We start from the raw sequence: 18,955 nt of genomic DNA on the forward strand, positions 1-18,955 counted from the left end.
TAACTGTCAATTGGTATCATTATCAAGTGTGCACGTATTCTGCACAACTTTTTGAAAACAAGAGAAAGAAAAATGTGCCAACCTACAGTGGAAAATATTCCAGACTTTGATGCCACAGAAGTTCGAAATGATTTCCACACACCGTATGATGACCAACCTACAGATGAAAGTGTCTATACGAGGGATAGGTCAGTTTCTTATTTTTTTAAGTCTAGCATAGCTCTTCCTTGGCAATTAATTCCCAGTGACTTAATAAAACTTATTATGAAGTGGGACATTTATATTTTAAAACAAATAAATAAATGAATGAATACATGTACGAGAACTAAATAGCTACTTTCCCGGACAATCCTATTTCAGCTTATGTTTTACTTCAGCAGCTATCTCCGCCCAAATTTTATCTGTGAGATTCTTCCTTGAATAATAACTGGATACCTCTCCACCACATTATTTCTGGTAGTCCATCATGATCGGAAAGTGTACACTGACAACTGAACTCTGGGCTGTAGTGGCCAGGTTGCATGAAGTACGACACAAAGAATCAGCATGTTTTATCTTGGTTATGATGCAAGGCACATGCATTATGTTGCTTGTGTCTTGCATTATCTGGCCTGACTAGTAGCACCTAAAGGCGTTCGTTTATTCTCCTTTGATGCATGCTTACTGTTCCATGCATACTGCTTCATGTGTCTGTATCGACTGGTGTGTATCAGTGGCGGCTCCTGCGTATTTCTTAAGAGGAGGAAAGAAGGTAACAAGACGAAATGACACCTTCTTGAATGAAACATGCTACAAATTAGCCAACATGCACACATGTAAGGCCAGGTAGTGTTGGGGTTGGCCTTCCCTTCTGTATAGCAATAATCTGTTCTTGTAAACTGAGTTTCCTAAATTTTCCATAAAATATGTTTTCACTTCCATTCATTGTTGAATAATTGCACAAATTAACAATTACAAGGATATTCACCTTGCAGCATTTTTCGAGCACACTACAGCATCACACGTGTTGGAAGAGACTAACACTGCACCCACGTGGTCTGTGTTGCCACATGTACATTTTACAAGTTCAGTATCACATGCTTTTGAAGAATATCAGTTCTTGTAAAGTCATACTATCATTATTGTTCAAAGTTGCCGGTGCCCAATTTTTTATGTTAAAAATAATGTAGTTTGGAGTACCTACTTTCAATTTCAAATGTATTTGTACAAAACTGACAACTTGGCTGTTGCCCTGTCTAATAAACAATGAATAGAAGTGAATTTCAGGGCCCAAAAAGATCTGCGATACCAACGTAGAACTACTTCCTCTTTGTTTTATATAAACACGACTTTATAAATAAATAAATATGCAGGAGATCTATTTCAAGAAAGATTATTAAGATTTCTAAACAGAATATATCTGACTGCCACTTTACCGGAAGAATGGAAAAATAGTGTAATTATTCCCATATATAAAACAGGAGATAAACAGAATGTTGAAAACTATAGAGGGATTAGTATCCTCAACACATGTTATAAGATGTTTAGTAGGATTTTAAATGAAAAATTAAAAAAAAACATGCTGAAACTTTCCTTCTGGAGTGTCAAAATGGCTTTAGAAAAGGAAGATCATGTGTAGATCCATTATTTAGTATCAAACTATTGTTAGAAAAAAGAAGAGAATTTAATTTAGAAACCCATATAGCTTTTATTGATTTTGTGAAAGCTTTTGATAAAGTCCGAAGAGACCTTTTATTCGACATATTGCAAGATAAAAATATTCCAAATTTGCTATTGCAAAATATAATAGAAATCTACACAGACAGCAAAATAAGTGTCAAAATAAATAACTGTATATCCAAAAGAAAATTAGTTAATAATGGAGTTCGACGAGGTTGTCCACTATCACCAACTTTATTTAATATTTATATAAATGAAATTATTTTAAAATGGAACCAAATCTACACATCAGGAATCAAAATAACCAGTGCTCTAACATTAAATATCTTACTCTATGCTGATGATCAAGTCATAAATTCCAATTCAGAGGATAATTTACAAAGAGGATTGTATACATCTAATAAAATTTTAAAAGATTTTGGGATGGAAATTTCAGCACAAAAATCAAAAGTAATGGCATTTTTAGGGCAAGACCCAGTCAGAAGTAAGATAATACACAATAACCAATGCCTCGAACAAGTGCAAAATTTCAATTATCTGGGTTGTGAAATATGTTATCAAAATGAAAAAGATGTGAACAAGAAAATTACGAAATTTACACAAATTCTAGGAATAATAAACAATGCATTAAAAGCTAAATTAGTACAAAAATCTACAAGAATAAAAATATATAATACACTAGCATTACCCACCCTTTTATACGGAAGCGAGATTTGGTCATTAAAGAAAAAAGACATGAACAGAATCAAAGCAATGGAAATGAAATTTTTGAGGAGGACAGCAGGATATACTCTTTTAGACCGAAAAAGGAATGAAGAAATTTTAGAACAATTAGAAGTAGAGTCAGTAGAAGAAAAAATCAGCAGATACAAATTCAATTGGCTAGATCATGTAAGAAGAATGGAAAATTCAAGAATCCCAAAAATTATGATGCAATATAAACCTAGAGGACATCGTCGACCAGGAAGACCTTTAAGAAGACTGCTAGATGGGGCCGAAACAGGTCTACAGAGGCCTAATTCGTGAAGGATGATGATGATGACGGCTTTAACTTTCAAATATCCTTGAAAGTTTCAAACCATGAATAGTAGGCTATATAAAGTGCAATGAATAATATTTTTGATTTATAATTTTAGAAAAAAAAGTTTATACAGTGTCTTTCATAGCATTGCATTAAAACTATTTTATTGTGCCTCCACGTAAATGTGTTACAGTCTGGTTGAATGCAAGATCGTTAGATGGCAGTGGTAGCAAGCTTGCTGCATGACCAGTCGGTTTCTATTTCCCGCCCATGCGCTGATTCAGAGGAGGATCTCCTCCTTCTCCATTCATTTACTCGCTTTAAAACTCTGCTTCTTTCTCTGGCCACTAGTGCGCTGTTGTCTATGTGTGCTAACTGCAGTAAAGGAGGAATGGCTTGGCTTTCCTCCACACAAACAATCTCGCATCTTTCTTACAGTTTTCTAGCAGCAGCTGTGAACTTAAAAAATTATCGAATCTTCCTTGAATTTCAAGGCACATATTTCGAACTGCATTAAGTGTGGTTGTGCATATAACCTTTATTTCAGTCTTCATCAACAGTGAACATAGAGTGCATTGAACAAAATACAACACACTTTAATGAATAATAAAAGAAATTCTGTAGAATGCAAAATATCTAAGGCATTCCAACAAAACTTTGAGGAATACCACAAGAAAATGACCGTCATTCTTCCATCTCTGTGAGGGGAGAAAGCAAAACTAAAGAAAACCACAGGAATAACGAAAGCAGATATGTATAAATGCAGTGGTGATATTCTAATTTCCTAACATTTGGTTCTCTCTCCTAATGACTACAAATTTCAAAATGTTATTATAAAAATTGTAAATAAGGTAATAATAAGCAGCTATAAATAAAGGAAAATAGCAATGTATCACTCTAGTACCGGTACAGAATATATATGCAGAGTACTTTATATCATTTACTGTTAAAGTTAGTTTAACATTAAATGTTTAGCACATCACAGCCACTTTCTAGCATGCCATATTGTATTTTTGGTCCAGGGAAAATACATTTCATTTACAATAATACTTGTAAAAAATAGGAACGTTTTGGTAAGAAAGTATTAATATTTTCTCTAAACTAGGGTGACCAGACGCCCCATTTTTAATGGGATTGTCCCTTTTTTCAGCTTCTTGTCCCCTGTCCCGAGAAAAGTATATGTTGTTGTTTTCTAATGCCAGGCGTTTGACAATAAAGTCATTTGACCTCTTGCACTCTAATATTTGAAAATGGCAAGTTGTAGCCGATTTAAGTGAACACTTTATTTTAACGTTTTGGTGGCTACTTCATTCACACACAACCCCCAGTGTCTGGAGGACTACACCTGCTGTTGGTCGATGGGTCCATTGGACCTAGCTGGGAGATCATGTTGATCACCAGCTTTCCCTCCTTAAGCCACTGGAGGACGATTTTAGTGCCATAGCAGGTCAGCACTAGAAACAGAAAAGTAGAAAGAGGAGGAAGGAAAGTGAAATGAACCCCTAGGCCTCGAATGCTCTAATGCTGTCAGGGTCGAAGAAAGTAAGAGTTCAGTCAGAGGACTGGATAGGAAAGGGTAAAGAGGGAATTAGGTATTGAATAGAGGAAAATTATACCAAATTCAGTCATTAACTCATCAAGCTGACCAGTGCTAATTGATGAGTAGCCCCTCCCTTTAGTTCAGCTTGTAAAATTATGCTTTCTAACAGCTGCACCATGGGAAGGTAGGGATGGGACATTAGGTATTTGTCCAGGTTGGTTCCTTAAGGCCTTCAATGGGAAGGATTAATGGCTCTCCCCCCTGTATCCGACAGATAGCCTACCCTTTTGCAGCCCCCGAGAAAAGTATGCTCGGTGTGCCAAATGTCTCGTTTTTTTTTAATGGCACCACATTTCCCTAAATTATAATTAAGATATTTATTTTTCTTTTATTCTATTATGAAAGATAAATACATTAACTTAGTTTTACAAACATAATTCAGATTGTAAGTTTTGTGTTAGGAATACCTGGTCCCAATGCATCATCAGAAAGAGTGTTTTCGTTGTTGAATTCAATTTGGTCTTACGAAAGGAATCAGTTTCCAGTTAAAACCATAATCACAAAATGTAATTTCAAAAATGTGTCTTGCATGGACTTTTATAGTTTCTTGAAGGAAAGGCCCCAACACTTCTACAGCAAATTCACTCATCAAAGAAATATGATGCAGATTACAGTTTATCTTCATGGAGAATGTTAAAATACTTATTATTTCTCAGTAATATTTGCATTTCCCATGGACATATACTGTATATGTTTAACATAGGTACACATGAGTGAATTGGTGTTAAATTTCTTGAATATCACCACTGGTTAAAAGGTAATATGAGGCAAAAAATTTTGTTACGAAACAATTCAGAATACAGTGACAAGAATATGATTGTAAGGTCCAATTAACCTGAAGTATTTTTAAACAGATAAGTTAACCTATTTAATTCAGACTAGCTGTCACATAAAAAAATGTCAACAATGACTTAAGCCAAGTATCCATACTACTTTATTACATACTCTTCTCACTTTATAGATCTCTTGGGTATGAAACAACAAGTTTTGATGGAGAAATCACTGCAATAAGTGAAAGTCTCAGGAATCTTCTATGCCACATCAATACATTTAAGAATGCAGTTATATTGTCAGACTCCAAAACAGCTATTCTATCAATAGTCTCTAAACACACATCTTCATCTCAAACAGCAGAAATAACTAAAATGCTCTCTCAATTAATATCACTCAATAAAAGAATTGTATTCCAATGGATACCATCCCATTGTGGAATCCTGGGAAATGAGATTGCGGATGCATTAGCAAAGAAGGGCAGCACTGCTACTTACAGACCTGTTACTAAATCTACGTATTACTCTGTGAAAAGATTTATTAAATCTACATACTTAGACTTCAACAAATAAAATTTGATAACACAAACCCAAGGGAAAAAATGGAACTCTGTGTATCATAATCCACAGTTAATTCCCGATTTACCACGAAAATCGTCTGTAGCTGCATTTAGATTGGCAACAGGCCATAATTGTTTGGCCAAACACCTGCATAGAATTGGAATATATCAGTCCCCTAACTGCCCATTGTGCAACTCAAACCAAGAAATGGATTCGGAATACCTCAAAATCTGTGCTTCAGTGGCTGGTCATGATAATATCTTTGAAAAATATTGGAGTGCAAGAGGTCAAATGACTTTATTGTCAAACGCCTGGCATTAGAAAACAACAATTATTATAGCCTAGTTATTGTAAACAGTGTAGTATTTATTACTTTAAAATAAATAAAACTGGACCTTATTGCTCACTGACATTATATAAACACAAGTAGGGTAATAATGAATGTTTAGATAAAATGTTGATTCATGTCAACTTTAATAAATGTCTGGTTTTTTTATTTTGTAAATCTGGTCACCCTACTCTAGACCAAAAATACACTATGGCATTCATAAGAAGTGGCAGAGATGTACTGAAACAACAATATTATAATAATAATACTTTACTGCTATGAGGGCTATTCATTAAGTAACTTCCGTTTTCATATAGCGTGCGTAACAACAGAGACAGTGGCGCCGCTCTTGAGGTGGAGTGTACATTGAAGCAGTACGCGTCAAGCAGTGGTAGAGTCAAGGTCGTGTCTTTGTTCCTGTTAAAATGTGTGCTGCAATCGCAAGTCCCGCCAGGTGTGAGGTACTTTCTGTAATAAGATTTCTTGTGGCCAAAAACTGTAAACCCAGTGAAATTCATCGCCAATTTTGTGAAGTTTATAGGCCAGACGTAATGAGTGAAGGTGGTGTAAGACAATGGTGCCGTATGTTCAAAAATGGGCGAACCAATGTCCATGATGAAGAGAGAAGTGGTCGACCGAGTATCGTGAATGCAGATCTGATTTGTTTGGTTGACGAAAAGGTTAGAGCAAACCGCAGGTTTACCATGTCAGAGCTTAGTGAGAATCTTCCACAGATTAGTCGTACTCTTGTGTACAAGGTGATTACCGAAGATTTGGGCTACATGACACTTTCTGCCAGATGGGTGCCTAAACTCCTTTCTGAGTAACAAAAGGCTCAGCAGATGACGGCAGCACTGTTCTTTCTTGAGCGTTACGAAAGAGAAGGTGATGCTTTACTCGATCAGATTGTGACAGGAGATGAGACTTAGGTATGGTATGTGAATGCAGAAACAAAGCTTCAATGAATGCAGTGGGGCCATACTCACTCCTCGAAAAAATTCACAAAGTGTCGTCAAACACTTTCCAGAGGCAACTCATGGCAACTGTCTTCTGGGACAGAAAAGGAATTTTTCTAGTGGATTTCTTGGAGAGGAATGCCACAATTAACGCTGAGTGTTACTGTAACACACTAACAAACTTGAAGAGGGCCATTCAAAACAAACATCGTGGCATGTTGAGCTCTGGGGTGATTTTCCTGCATGACAACGCCCGGCTGCATACAGCGTGTCATACTGTGACCAAACTGCAAGAGTTCAACTGGAAAGTATTGGATCACCCTCCCTATAGCCCAGATTTGACGCCTAGTGATTACCATCTCTTCATGCACATGAAAACGTGGCTTGGCTCGAAGCGCTTTGACAATGACGAAGAGTTGAAAACCAGTGTTGTAGGTTGGCCGAATTCTACAATTGCGGAATTTCAAAGCTCGTCAAATGCTACGACAAGTGTCTCAATGTGACTGATAACTGTGTGGAAAAATAAATTAGAGTGTATAATTTCAAATGTATTGTAACCCAAATCTGTAACGTCATTCACAGGTTTGTAAGAAATAAATGGCCACTTTATGAATAGCCCTCGTAGAACAAAGATACATATTGCTTTTTTTATATAAAAACATTCTAACATCCCCAGAAAGAGTAAGTTCCATACTCGTGCTCAGAGGGCATTCCACATAATGTTAAGATAGTTTATTAAATAACAGAGTAAAAAGTGAAAAAAGAAAAAGAAAAAAGAAGAAGAAAACACATATCACAATAATTGAACTTTAAATTTTCTCTCTAAACAGGAATTTTTAATTGATTTTTTTTTTTAAATAAGGAGCATTAGTAAATTGTATATTTGGGAATTTAGCTATTAAGTTATTATGTTATAAAGCCTTGGACCGAAGTTGCTACTATGATTATATACTACAGCTGTGATACATTTAGGTTCTGTTAAGCACAATATAAGTTACAGAGGGTGCCAAAAATATGTATACCGGTACACTCTTTCAATGACTAAAACGTTAAGAATTATTATGATACAGAAAAGTTTCAAAGTTAAAAATAATGTAAACCAATGTAGAAACCAGTCATTTATTGAAAGTGTTCAAATTGTTGGTCATTATGGTCCTCGCACAGCTGATAACGCTGACCGATGGAATCCAAAACATTGCTAATCATTTCGATTGGTATTTGGGCACATTCTATTTCAATGGCTGCTCTCAACTCATCGATTGTAGCTGGTTTTGTGCTATAAACATTATGCTTGACATGTCCCTACAGAAAAAAATCCATCGGAGTCTAATCCGGTAAGCGAGGGGAGTACTCGGTACTACCTCTTCATCCTATCCATCTGTTCTGCAGGTGGCCGTTAAGATAGGCCCTCACGTCGCATGGTAGTGAGGAAATGCTCCATCCTACTGGAAGTACCATTCTTCATTCCTAAACGTCTCTTCGATGCATGGCATGGCGGATTCCTTTAGCAAGTTGAGGTAAATTGCACCAGTCATGATACCACCAAAAAAGAAAGATCCAATTAAACCAGATGCTGACAAACCACACCACGCTGTGGTAAGTTCACATGGTGTTCCACTGTCACATGAGAATTGTTAGATACCCAGTAGGTGCAATTGTGACGATTAATTGAGCCATTTAATTTAAACGTGGCCTCATCACTCCAAACAATCTTGTATGGAAATTGATTGTCCTACGCACATTTTGCTTGGTAAGTTACCACCCACAAAATTCAATTCTCCGGTCATGATCATCTTCAGAGAGCGTGGACTAATCTAGGAATAAAACTTTTCCATTGAGCACGCTTGAAAACACGATGGACACTCGATTTTGAAAGTTCTGTCTCACAAGCCGCTTGCCGAACAGATTTTCTAGGAGATTGCTGAAACCTTTCGATGACTTCTCTTTCTCTTGTGGGGCTGGTGGATGTTCGTGGTCTTCCGGAATTGTTCTTATGGACATTGTGAACAGTTTCTTCATCTTCAAACTTATCTCGCAAATGAGCAATTGTGAGTCGCGTTGGTGAATCTGCTGAAACTCCATTCTAAACCGTCTTTGCACTTTACTTATGTTCTCAGTCTTCCAGTAGCACTTTAGAATGAATTTTCTTTCCTCAAAGTTTAGTCTGACTTCAGCCATTATTTTAAGCGGTCACACTTAAAAAAATATTAAAAAGTGAGTTACTTATGAGCTATTGAAGAGTGTGTACATTTTTTGGCACCCTCGGTATGTTTTCTGATCTTTTGATTTTATATTTATGTGAATATAAATTAAATATATTTCGGTTTTTATGTACGAAATTCAATAATACATTGTTATAAATTTGATGGAAGTCACGTACTTTAAATTCAACAGTTCTGAAGGGTAATCAAGAGTTTATTAAAGCATAATTGTATTATTCTTTTCTGTAGCAGAGTTATTGGCATGAGGGAGGTACTATTAGCACTATATTAACTTCGCACTTTCTTAAACATCAACCATAGTACACCAACTATTTACTTTTCTTACACATACTGCTACCACCACCACTAAAAAATTTTTATCAACACTTCAACCATTAATGCTTCATTATACTACTCTGATTGCTCTCTGCAATTTTTTTAGTTAGTTATTTAAGGACCCTGTATTAACTACTAGGATATTTGGCATCGATTGTATTGGTAATAGCATAATGGTATTTGGCAAGATGAGGCCGAGGGTTCGCCATAGATTACCTGACATTCGCATTCGCCTTATGGTTGGAGAAAACCTTGGAAAAAACCACCAGTAATGAGTACAAGCTGGAATCGAACCCATGCCCGAGTGCAACTTTGGATCAGCGGGATCCTTGTCCTTGTAAGCTTTTTATTTGTTATACACATTAATGGTAACATTTTCACAATTCACTTTTTTCCTTTAAAAAGCTAACAATTATTGTGTCTACTTACTAATTTCCACGTTTTTCTTCAGTGATATCGTACACCGCAGCATAGAATAATGAATCCACAGAAAACTTGATTTCTTCTTTTCACTTTTCATTGAAAAATATTCCAGCATAAACTTTTCAGAAATATTCTCTACTTTTTTTTTTACACCACTCTTCAAACTTCTTATATCCCTCTTCATACCTCTGTCGCGATTTTGTTGGAATTAATAAATCAGTACAGCTGTTAATGCAATACCATTGACACTTATATTTATAAATAGTCATGGTGACAATACCGACAATAATAATATTCTTCAAATGTTTCTTGTACATGGCCCTCTATATGAATCGATCACCTACAAAGCAAATGTATATAGCTGGCCATAAAAATTTTACATTTAGACAATATTCAACTTTACATTAAATTTTTTTTTATCAAAGCGGATAAAACTTTGTACGATACACGTCGTAACTTCATATTACACAGGATGGAAGAACACTGACAATACGATATTATCAAGCATTTTAATATTGCACAAAACATAATGTAATAGTTTTATTTAGATACTAATGTCGTAATTCACTGTGGGCTAAAGCAAGGAGATGCACTATCACCTTTACTTTTTAACTTTGCTCTAGAGCAGCGGTTCCCAAACTTTTTGAGCCACAGAGCGCTTTTTGAAGCAAAATTTTCTCGTGGAGCCCCAATAAATGTTTGGTGTTTAGTTCTGTCTGTATATGTTCTATGAAGCATAATACACATGATATATATATATATATATATATATGTAAGTATGAATAATAAGGTATATATATATATATATATATATATATATATATATATATAAAGGAAACAATAGTAAAAACGAACTGGAGACAATATTATTTAAATCTATAAAATGATAATTATAAGTAGTACCGGTAGTTAAGATATTTAGAAAATGTTACATTTATACCTGAATTAATGTGAAGAATGTGCCTGTTTCTTACGACAGAGTTTGTCAATGTCTGGTGTCACAGTTGAAAACGCATATCGTCTTATGCATCCAAATAATTTAGCTTTTGAACTTAATATGGAATGATCTTCCCCTAACAGCCCAAAATTCGGGAAGTGGTTTGCTTTTAAATGATGCCTGACAGTGGCCGTCCGAAACCATGTCTATAAGGACCTCATATTCTTGCTGCAGTGAGGGCTGCTGGTTTTGATTTCACTGAAAATGGATCTACAATCCGCTCATATTTGTTTCGAATCGTTTCCTGAGTGTCCCTTGGAAAGTATGAATTCATATTTTGAAGCAAATTATCATGGTGTTCTTTATTATTGCTATGAATGAGTTATTCATTTTATGTTATTTTCTTCCATAAAGTTTGAAGTCAATGAGAAACATGTCATCCTATTCTAGACTCTTTCCATGTAGAACGTTATTTTTTTCTTCAGTGCGGCAATTTTGTCATTAGCATTGAATATAGTCTTCTGTTCCCCTTGTATGGATTGCTGAATTCGTTAATTTTTTAAAAAATGTGTGCCAAGTAACATAATTTGCACAACCATTCCTAATCATTAAAATAATCTGCTAGCAAACTCTTTTGATCATTCAAAAGTGAAGATAACGCTTATCAAGCAACAACCACCACACCTCTGTGTGTAATAAATAACTAATAACAATGACTTGTGTGTACTTCCCATATCTTCATACATAATTTTGAGTAGCCTACACTGCAAAGGTCGTGCCTTAACAAAGTTGATAATTTAGGCGACGTTGTCTAGTACTTGCTTTAATAATGTTGTTTTTTTTTTTTTGTTACGAGGGCGTGTCGGTGTAGTACACAATGACTACTTGTACAGTTTTTTAAAACTTTCTTGATCCTTGTAACAGTGCCAGCAACAGGACCTACTATGGTCTTTGCTTCATCTGTGCAATTGTCTCATGGTATTGATGAAGGAGGATAGAACAGAAGAAAATTCTCTTCAGCACAAGGACTCGAACCCGGGTTTTCAGCTCTACGTGCTGACACTTTATCCACTAAGCCACACTGGATTCCAGTTCCGATACTAGATCGAATCCCCTCAGTTTAAGTTCTGTCTCTCAGTTTTACCTTTGGTGCCTACCCTCATGTACTGTGTCACAGAATATGTGACAGTGGCATAATATCCAATGCACTATGTACAGAGGTGCACTCATTACGAGTGACTAATTGACCGGGATCCGACATGATCAGCGCCGTCTTGAATCAATAAGTGGTTACTTACGCATATCATATTATTATGATGTACTACTTCGGTACATCATAATAATACCATGGTGTCGAGTTTTCAATGAAGACATCTATCAGGGAAAAAAATTCAGTACCGCTTGTAGAGGATGGCAATGGCTTGCAAAACAAAATATCTTCATGAAAAGAACCTGAAAATTTGTACCGCCTAATGTCATTAGCACAGCTAATCCGGCAATGTCCGTGGTGTCACCAAGTTGTAGCAAAAATTTCGTTTGACTGACACGGGAAATTATGGTATTTTTAACATCATTTGATAGATCCTGGATCCAAGTAGGCACAGTGTTATTTGATAAGGGTACGCTGGAGATCAAGTTTGTAGTTTTTCGTCCACCATGCACTCCACTACCTTCACTAAGAATGGTTTTATAAGAATTTCGGCAAGGGTACGAGGTTTACCAGTAAGACCCTGGTCATGACTAACCAAGTACGACGCTTCCAGTGCTTTATAGTTATTTGTCTTTACACGAGATCTGAACTGCATGGAGTTCGTCCCATTTTCTTTTGAAGCAATCTGCAGTTTTATTTGTGAAGTCAGGATGAGTTTCGAAATGCTGTCTAAGCTTGGCAGGTAACATAGAACTATTCGGCAAAACTTTGTTACATTTCACACACTGTGGACGTCCATCAGTGAATCCCATATCCAAATGTGAATCACAATATTTTAGTATTTTGCTTCCTTTCGGTACCTCTACACTAGGCATCGTAAACTCTGAAGCAGGATCATGTGCAGCATATTCTGAACTCAATCCCAATGAATTCGGACTACCTTCTTCGAAAGTAAGGCTGTTATTATCCCCCTTTGATTGAGCAATGGTTGATGGCTGATGACTCTAGTAGATCTATTATTGCTGTTTCTATCTAGCAAGAAGATATCAAACTACTTTCTGGGAAAGTACTTTTCGCTTGATGGAAGTAGTTTACGTTTTTCGCACTAGAGACTAGATGAAAGCAGAAATTTTTGTCATTTTCATAACTGCCGCGGTCGGATTCCCTGAGACTCACTTGCGGAGCCCCAAGGGCTCCGCGGAGCACACTTTGGGAACTACTGCTCTAGAGTATGCCATTAGGAAAGTCCAGGATAACAGAGAGGGTTTGCAATTGAACGGGTTACATCAGCTGCTTGTCTATGCGGATGACGTGAATATGTTAGGAGAAAATCCACAAATGATTAGGGAAAACACGGAAATTTTACTGGAAGCAAGTAAAGGATAGGTTTGGAAGCAAATCCCGAAAAGACAAAGTATATGATTATGTCTCGTGACGAGAATATTGTACGAATGGAAATATAAAAATTGGAAATTTATCTTTTGAAGAGGTGGAGAAGTTCAAATGTCTTGGAGCAACAGTAACAAATATAAATGATACTCGGAAGGAAATTAAACATAGAATAAATATGGGAAATGCCTGTTATTATTCAGTTGAGAAGCTTTTATCATCCAGTCTGCTGTCAAAAAATCTGAAAGTTAGAATTTATAAAACAGTTATATTACGGTTGTTCTGTATGGTTGTGAAACTTGGACTCTCACTTTGAGAGAGGAGCATAGGTTAAGGGTGTTTGAGAATAAGGTGCTTAGGAAAATATTTGGGGCTAAGAGGGATGAAGTTACAGGAGAATGGAGAAAGTTACACAACACAGAACTGCACGCATTGTATTCTTCACGTGACATAATTAGGAACATTAAATCCAGACGTTTGAGATGGGCAGGGCATGTAGCACGTATGGGCGAATCCAGAAATGCATATAGATTGTTAGTTGGGAGGCTGGAGAGAAAAAGACCTTTGGGAAGGCCGAGACGTAGATGGAAGGATAATTTTAAAATGGATTTGAGGGAGGTGGGATATGATGATAGAGAATGGATTAATCTTGCTCAGGATAGTGACCAATGGCGGGCTTATGTGAGGGCGGTAATGAACCTCTGGGTTCCTTAAAAGCGAGTAAGTAAGTAAGTAATGTAACGTTTTATGGAAATTCCCTAGTACCCGGTACTCGCTGCATAAGCTGTTAAGTCAGCCATTGTTGTATAATCATAAAAGATGTATATTTGCCCTGGACCATATATTACAAACTGACTAGAATCACATCTAGTAACAAACTATTAAAAGCGAGTAAGTAAGTAATGTTGTAACGTTTTATTGGAAATTTCCTAGTATCCGGTACTCGCTGCATAAGCTGTTAAGTCAGCCATTGTTGTATAATCATAAAAGATGTATATTTGCCCTGGACCAAAAATATATTACAAACTGACTAGAATCACATCTAGTAACGAACTATTAAAATTTTTTCCAGAAAGAAGCCACTGTGTTAACATAAAAATGACCTATGTAACGAGTACCCGGTACAAGGAAACTACCACCATATCTAAATACTGGTAGGCCTATATACATGTTTTTACATATTATTTATTTCAAAAGTTTCATTTATTGGAACTGACGATATAATATATCAGAATACACGATTTGTATTCAAGACTTTGCCGTTTCTATGGAAGGACAAGCCTCGAGAAGGATTAAACACTGTAAGTTCAATTTTTTCCCCCCCCTCGCTGTTATTTATACTCGCTTTAACATCTTTTGGTCATAAAGCGATAGTTCAATTTTATTTAAATACCAACTTGTATAATGCATGATGCTGTCACATTTTAAACATATTTTAGTGTGAGCACAAAATTTCCATTTCCTATGACAATTTCATAAAGATATTCACGCGAAATTATTTTGCTAAGGAATCCATCCTTCATTATGGAAAAAAAAACTGTGGTAACTCACTTTTAATTGAGTACCTACTTAACCTTACAAAAGGGCTAAAGAGCAAAATTAAAAATAAATAAACAAACAAACAAACAAGGAAACAAGTAAACAAAGAACTACAATTCATGGTGTGTGGATAAGCTTCAGGGCTTCTACTGCGTTGTCTTGGTGTTGGTGGCTGACGTTTCGACTGCTGTGTTGTGGTCATCTTCAGAGCAGTTGTTGGATAAGGAAATAGTCTGCGAGCTCGTATATATATAGTAGTCTCGATGGGGGGAGTACTTGCGGTGATAGGTCGTAGGTTCTCCTTCTCCTTACAACACGGTAGAAGCCCTGAAGCTTATCCACACACCATGTACACCAGCCGTGGAAGCCTATGCGAACACTTATGTACAATTCATATTTTATTGTAGAATGAAGTTATTTCATATTCTGCATTTCCCTACAAGAGTGCTAAGTGAAATTCGTAACTTAGTAAGTACTGGTATTTGCTATGAGCATCACTTCACTTCACATCTGGTTAACCGACACTGTTGCCAACCTAGTTGAGCTGCTGTGTCAAGAAGACTTTAATATAAATTTCTGTTAGTCACGTAGTATACGCAATAATGGCAATTCGACTGGTTACCATTTCATCCTAGTTCTAGTGATAAATCTAAATAAACATTTAGTTATAGAGTGGGAATGTTGATTAAGTAGATCATGTATACTCCAAGGGCCTTCAATAGGTAGTATGTCATGTATTTCTGATAATAATTTTTGACTAGCTGGCTTGGAAAAATGTGCATCCGAAAAAAATATGGTTCAAGGTCCCAATCTCACCACATTCACATAAATTGTTAGCACGTCTTTTAATGCTGAAAAGGTATTGCGGAGTTGCAAAAGTTCCCATAACCAGGTGGCAGTGCATGACGATTGCTTTTCGAGGCAATTTTGAATAGGATGTTGTGAAGTTTTTAATGACTCGAATTTTATCCTCCTCCTCTTTATAATGGATCTCTTCTTGACATCCTTCCATAGGATAAGATAAAAAATGGCGTCCCAAATCTTGTGGAGTAAGCAGAAAATTGGTTGCGGCATTTGGGAATGATGTGGCTAGTTGTGCTAGTTGGTCGACTTTCTCATTGCCTCTAATGCCTTTGTGACCGGGTATCCGAAGAAACTGCAAACTCATTTGTGATTATCTCATTTTATTAATAAGTGATTTTTTACTTTTTAACTTCGCTCTAGAATATGCCATTAGAAAAGTTCAGGATAACAGGCAGGGTTTGGAATTGAACAGGTTACATCAGCTTCTTGTCTATGCAGATGACGTGAATATGTTTGGAGAAAATACACAAACAGTTAGGGAAAACATGGAAATTTTACTTGAAGCAAGTAAAGCGATCGGTTTGGAAGTAAATCCCGAAAAGACAAAGTATATGATTATGTCTCGTGACCAGAATATTGTACGAAATGGAAATATAAAAATTGGAGATTTATCCTTCGAAGAGGTGGAAAAATTCAAATATCTTGGAGCAACAGTAACAAATATAAATGACACTCAGGAGGAAATTAAACGCAGAATAAATATGGGAAATGCGTGTTATTATTCAGTTGAGAAGCTCTTATCATCCAGTCTGCTGTCCAAAAATCTGAAAGTTAGAATTTATAAAACAGTTATATTACCAGTTGTTCTGTATGACTGTGAAACTTGGACTCTCACTCTGAGAGAGGAACATAGGTTAAGGGTGTTTGAGAATAGGTGCTTAGGAAAATATTTGGGGCTAAGCGGGATGAAGTTACAGGAGAATGGAGAAAGTTACACAACACAGAAGTGCACGCATTGTATTCTTCACCTGACATAATTAGGAACTTAAAATCCAGACGTTTGAGATGGGCAGGGCATGTAGAACGTATGGGCTAATCCAGAAATGCATAGAGAGTGTTAGTTGGGAGGCTGGAGAGAAAAAGACCTTTAGGGAGGCCGAGACGTAGATGGGAGGATAATATTAAAATGGATTTGAGGGAGGTGGGGTATGATGATAGAGACTGGATTAATCTTGCACAGGATAGGGACCGATGGCGGGCTTATGTGAGGGCGGCAATGAACCTTCGGGTTCCTTAAAAGCCATTTTTAAGTTGTTTGTAAGTAAGTGATTTTAAAAAGATGATATATATTTATATTTTGTTTGGTATCTGAGTAAGGTTTAAGTAAAGCTTGTAAAGTGCATTTACTGTCCGTGCATATGATTGATTGCGAATATTTATATTTCTGAATGTCCTTCAGAGCAGTATACATAGCCAGGATCTCAGCATTGAAGAGTGATGTGTTATTGTGCAGTCGGATGCCCTTGAGGTAATTGTTACTGGAATTGTAATAGGCTGCTCCAACAAGCTCCTGTTTCTTAGATCCATCCGTGAAGTATATGTGCTTGATTTCGGGACCTGGAGAAAAAGTTTTGAGATATTCCTCCCATTCTTGGGGGATACAATGGGTTGTTTGTGGTGTAAAAGATATGTCAACTATTGAGGTGTCTATTTCTTGCTGGTCTATAAGGTAGCGAAGAAAAATAGGGGTTTTGTAGATGTTTGGTTGTAGTAAGTAAGCTCAAAAAATTTTTAAAAGCAGGATATTTTGAGTGAAACCGTTTGCCAGTTGAGCCTGTGCTATTTCGGATAAAAGCTTGAGTTTGTGGAAGAGCGGGGTAGATGTGTGTGAAAACAGTCTGACAATGAATTTAGTTGGCAATTGGAATTCTCGGTATTTTTTGTCAAAGAACGGAAAAGTTTGTTCCATCTGGACATATGACGGGTTGCCATTGATGTTGAAAATATTTTTGAAGAGATGATAAAAAAGTTGTTTCCTCCAGGTAGTAAAATATGTATAAATGTATTGATGTTCGCAGTCTTGCTTCTAATAGTGACAAAGAAGGGTCCAGAATCTGAAAATATATATTGATAAGATAACTGAGGTTTCATTATATCAGACATATCCTGGTTTTCGTTAGATCTAAGTGATGAAAGGGGCTTGGTACTGGTCAGTGATTGTTGCTCAATAGGAAATGATGTAATGGGCAGAGCTTCCTCCATGATTACCGGAATGTTTTCCATGTATGAGTAGTAAGAGACCCCCGAAGGGGCTCTAGATTATCGAACAAAGAATAAATAATATGAAAGCGTGAAAAAAAAAAGGCTTAATAAAGACACTGAAACACTGTCACTGAATCTAGACACTTCTCTACTACAAACTATTACATAAAAATATAGAACCACTTGCACACGTCTAACTAGTAGCGTATCTCAAGTAGAAGTGATGTATGAGCATCAAATGGCTTCAATGACGTCACAACCCAGTTAACCACGCCAGTTTCCTTTCAAATGTGTCAAGTAGCAATGATTTTCATGTGCATTGCCCTCCTTCAACATATTGTAACAGCTGGTCTGCTGTATTTGGTGTTATAGCTTAGCGAGTATAACTAGGTAGTTGCGTATAATACATTGTTTCAAATTCCTGAACCAGTCATTAAGAAGGGAAGGTTGAAAGAGTCTGGCAATGAAAGCAAAAAGTTAGAGGCAGCAGGAAATGAATATATGATTCTAAATAACTTTCATTCATCTACCTGCAAAGAAACCTTATTTATTAGAGGTAAATCTATGCTGTGTAGGCTGTATGTGTATGTTAATTTGAAAATGTACTGGTATATGTTACCGGTAATACTGTTAAAACCCGAAATCCGTCAAAACCAGTTTCATCTAGTAAAAACTAGCTTAAATGTGTGCGTGTATCTAATGCCTATTCACTTCACTTCACAGTGGGCCAGAATCGACTCAAAATGGGACAAAATTATTTTATGTCTCTATTGTTTTCTTGGATGCATAAAATCAATAGTTATTCAATAGTTTTCGCTTTTTCTTTTAGTTAAAAGCACTTTCGCAACATAATAGTTTTTTATTCAATATCTGATTCCTCATCATTACATTTTCATTACTGACATTTTCTTCATGAATGGCACTTTCTTCTTCTTCCTCACTAGAGTCTGTCAATAGCTGTAATCCTTCCTTCCACAAGGAAGTTTTGTATTTTTATGTGACTTTCTTGATATTTGAAA

At 36.3% G+C, this 18,955-nt stretch overlaps 1 protein-coding gene across 25 annotated transcripts in view; it reads right to left on the minus strand.

The window, feature by feature from the left end:
- The window catches only part of LOC138715576 (uncharacterized), a 135,578-nt gene that overhangs the window by 19,111 nt on the left and 97,512 nt on the right, over window positions 1-18,955 (minus strand). The window lies entirely within an intron of this gene.

This window comes from Periplaneta americana, chromosome 15, assembly GCF_040183065.1.
Source record: "Periplaneta americana isolate PAMFEO1 chromosome 15, P.americana_PAMFEO1_priV1, whole genome shotgun sequence".
Lineage (NCBI taxonomy): Eukaryota > Metazoa > Arthropoda > Insecta > Blattodea > Blattidae > Periplaneta > Periplaneta americana.